Source organism: Pelodiscus sinensis, chromosome 1 (genome assembly GCF_052426305.1).
Source record: "Pelodiscus sinensis isolate ZL-2025 chromosome 1, ASM5242630v1, whole genome shotgun sequence".
Lineage (NCBI taxonomy): Eukaryota > Metazoa > Chordata > Testudines > Trionychidae > Pelodiscus > Pelodiscus sinensis.
The window spans coordinates 343,610,533-343,614,917 of NC_143052.1; positions in this window are offsets into that span (position 1 = coordinate 343,610,533).

Here is a 4,385-nt window from a genome sequence, read left to right on the forward strand (position 1 = left end):
TACAGATCACAGCTAGAGGATTCTCTGCATCTTGGGGTCTTCAAAGTATTTGAAGGCTTCAATATCTGAGATATAGGTGAGAGGATTATTCTAGGAGGGGTGGGTGAGATTTTGTGGCCTGCACTGTGCAGGGGGTCAGACTAGATGATCATAATGGTCCCTTCTGACCTTAAAGTCTATGAGTCTATGGGTTAGGGCATTCAAAAGCAGTCACACATAACGCTGGCCGCATTGCTCTCTTGTGTACCCTTGACTTTGACACAAATGCCTTAACCATGTCAGCCTGATGGCCCTTTGGCTTAGAGGGACTTTTATGACCACAACCATATATTAGGTGAAACCAGCTCAGTGAAAACACTTGCCTTTTCCTGAATAATTATTTTCTCTTGTCAACAGGCCCAGATGTATTGCACGTCCTTTTCTTTGGCTTTTTCTTCTTGGGGAGCAGCTAAGAGCTTACAGGATGCCATTACACAATAGCCATGATAGGAAATGGCTTAGTCCATGAGTCAGAAGGGAAATGAAACAGGATTTTTTAAACTAGATCTTTATAAAAATTCTCCAGCGTATTTTGTTCAAAGATTCACAGCTGCAGTAAGCCTACCTGTAGCCAGTAAGGGAGAGTGCATTCGACAGTTAATACAGGTATAGCTTTGTGTCTCTTCGAAGTTACGTACCTTCAGCACACCCAAGAAATGTGTATGTTGGCTGAAGATCATGTATCCCGCAATGTATTGTTGTACAGGTTGAACCTCTCTCACCAGGCACTCTCTGGTCTGGCAACATCCCTGCTCCAGCATGATTTCAGTTTCTGGTTCACTTATCATGAGTGTGGCCAAGTTTCCCATAGCCCAGTGGTTCTCAAACTTTTTGGCCTGTGGCCCACATGGCTCAACGCAAACTTATCCACGGACCACCAGTTGCTAATGGAAACTCACTGCTAATTACATAATCACGCCTGAGCCATTTTTCTGGTGCTGCAGTGAGGGAGAATGGTTTAATTTAACCAGTAAGAAAGGAAATATTACTTTAAATTATTAAACAGACTACATGCTTTAACTTTCTCCTGTTTATCAAACTTCATTTTAAATAAAGTAAAATATCAATTTATGTCCAACACAAAAGGTTCCCATGGCTTCTTTATTTATGGCAGGGCTGGGGAACCTTTTCCGAGTTGGGGGCCACTGACCCACAGAAAAATCAGATGGAGATCACACAAGTGAGAAGCAAAACAAAAACTCCCAGCCTTCACTGATGTGGCCCCCGACTGAGACACTTCACTGCTTTGGTGCTCCAGCCCTACCAGGGGAGGGGAGGGACAGGAAGGACTCAGGTTCAGGTTCTTCTAGGGTTTCAGGGCTCGTGGATTTTGGTGACCCCCCCAGCCTCTGGGGTTGGGACAAAAATGAGGGGTTCAGAGTGTGGAACAGGGCTGCCAGTGAGAAGAATGGGGGTGCAGGATCTGGGCCAGACGTGGTGTAGGAGGGGGTGAGGGTGCAAGCTCGGGATGGGAGTAAGGTGTCTGGCCAGGAGGGAGTGTGCAGGTGCAGCTGGGAGTAGGGTATCTGGCTAGGGAGGAGGGGGCAGGAGTGGGATGCATGAGGGGGCTGAGGGTAAGAGGGTCTGGGCGTGAGGGGGTGAGGGGCACTTGCTTTCCTTCACACCCCCCACTGCTCCCAAGCACAGCCTCCCCCTGCTCCTATGGGCTGAATTCCAGCCAATGGGAACAGCAGGGAAAGCCTCCAGGCAATGCACCTGCATGCTGCTCTTCCCCCATCTGCGAGAGGGGGAGCTCTTCTTCCCTGCAAGCTGAATCATGCAGTGAGGCTCAGAGCTTTCTCCTCCCGCAGCAGGAAGGGGAGGGAGGGTGACACTGGAGCACCAGTGCAGGCTCCCTGCTGCCCTGGGTAGGAGAAGGGCTCGAGCCGCGAACCTCTTGTAAGGTGGCTGCAGTTTGAGAACCTCTGCCATAGTCCCATCAAGTTTGTTTACAGCAGGGGTAGGGGACCTTTTTTGGGTCGGGAGCTGCTGACCCACAAAACAATCAGTCAGGGGCCCCACACAAGTGAGAAACAAGAAAGAAAAACAAACTCTAACTGACGTGGCCCCCAGCCGAGCAGCAGACAGACACTCCCCATATTCCCTACCCACACCAGAGCCTGAGGGGGCCCAGGCCAGTAGATTTTGTGTGCTCCAACCCCATGGTGGAATGGTGGGAGAGCTGGAGTGCCAGTGTGGGCTCCTCAATGCAGGGGAGAGAGTCCCGAGGGCCAGATGAAGGCAAGCCAGGGGCTGCATTTGGCCCCTGGACCTTAGGCTCCCCACCCCTGGTTTACAGCCACCTGTCCTGGCTCTGAGTTCTGTGCTGTTATTTAGCTCTAATTTACCCTCTGGCTGTGTCTACACTGGCGCGATCTCGCGCAAAAGCAGCCGCTTTTGTGCAAAAACTTGCTGCCTGTCTACACTGGCCACATGTTCTTGCGTAAGTAAACTGAGGTTCTAATGTATAAAATCAGGGCTTCTTGTGCCAGAACGCTGACGCTCCCGCTCAGGAAGAAGCCCTTTTGCGCAAGAGCTCTTCCAGAAGAGGAAGTGTAGACAGGCAAACATGAATTTCTTGCACAAGAAAGCCCTATGGTTAAAATGGCCATCGGAGCTTTCTTGCGCAAGAGAGCGTCTACACTGGCATGGATGCTCTTGCACAAAAGCACATCTCTTCTGCAAAAGAGTTCTTGTGCAAGAAGCTGCCAGTGTAGACATAGCCAGTCTATGTCTTCTAAGAGCCCAGTAAGCAGTGGAAGTGTTGCTAATGCTGCTAGGCAATATTGACCTCCTGTAGTTTGGTACCAGTCAAGTCCTGAAGGTGCCGGACTAAAGAGGTTCAACCAGTACTTACAAACGGTTTAACTAAGCTCTGGGTACCTGCAGTGATTGTACCAGTATAATTATACCAGAAAGCTGAGGAGTTTTCTGGGAGGGAGTAGGAGGGGCAGGTTTGCTTTTTTTGTTTTGTGTTTTAACTGAAATAGTTGTACCAGGACCATCACTAATACAAGTGCAGTCATATTGCTGTAGCTATTGCCTTTGCTCTACGGGAATAACTATGACAGTACAGGCACTTTTATACTGGTATAACTGTCCACAGTGAAAACAGCGAGGAGTCTGTGTACTGTGAACTGTGCATGTAGGGAAGGCAGGTGTTGGGCTGTATGCATTTAACTACACTGACATGGTTAAAGCAGTACAACTTGGCTGTGTCTAGACTGACAAGTTTTTCCGCAAAATCATCTGCTTTTGCAGAAAAACTTGCCAGCTGTCTACACTGGCCGCTTGAATTTCCAGAAAAGCACTGATGATCTCATGTAAAATCATCAGTGCTTTTCCGGAAAAACTATGCTGCTCCCATTCGGGCAAAAGTCTTTTTCCAAAAGACTTTTGTGCAAAAGGGCCAGTGTAAACAGCACAGTACTGTTTTCCACAAAAAAGCCCCGATCGTGAAAAAGGCGATCGGGGCTTTTTTGCGGAAAACCGCATCTAGATTGGCCATGGATGCTTTTCCGCAAAAAGTGCTTTTGCGGAAAAGCATCCTGCCAATCTAGACGTGCTTTTCCAAAAATGCTTTTAACGGAAAAGTTTTCCGTTAAAAGCATTTTCGGAAAATCATGCCAGTGTAGACGTAGCCCTTGTGTTTAGGTGAGTGAATTGATTATTTTTTTCTCCTCTTTTTGATGGGAAAACTCCAAATACCCCCCAGGAAGTCCCTTGGACTGGAGGACTGGCTGTCTCAGGTAGAGTTGTAGGGGAAAGGCATCATTCATTTCCAGACTGTCCGACTCAATCCACCCCCACTCTGTAGGGAGGGAACGTTCCATCACCTGGTGAAATGGGTGGTCTCAGCCTAGGTGCCAGGGGACATGCATCAATCAGCAAATCCCTGGCTCCACTTGACACTAATCGCCAGTTTCAGAAGGCAACTTCTCTTCGTGCTTGAACCAGTGTGAGTCACGAGCAGTGTTTCCCTGTAAGCCGAGGGCCTGGGTGGCCACCTAGGAGTGATTTCAATGCTGCCCACATCTGGCAACATGTGTTTCTACTTGTGGTACACATTTGCACATGCGTCGGTGCACATAACAAAGTTTATTCTGCACATGGATGGAAAAATTTAGAGGGAGCATTAGTCATCAGTGGCTCCACTGAAGTGAACAATGGATACCCAGCGACTGCTGTGCTCTAGCAACAGAAACCCTGTAGACCCAGGTGTGAGGGAAGCTTGTGCTGCTGCTATTTGTGCCATACAGCCTGTAGTGAAGAGGACTCCAGTTGCTGTGGTGCTCATCAGCCACTGTTCCCCACTTAAGGTGACCAGAGATCCCAATTTTATAGGG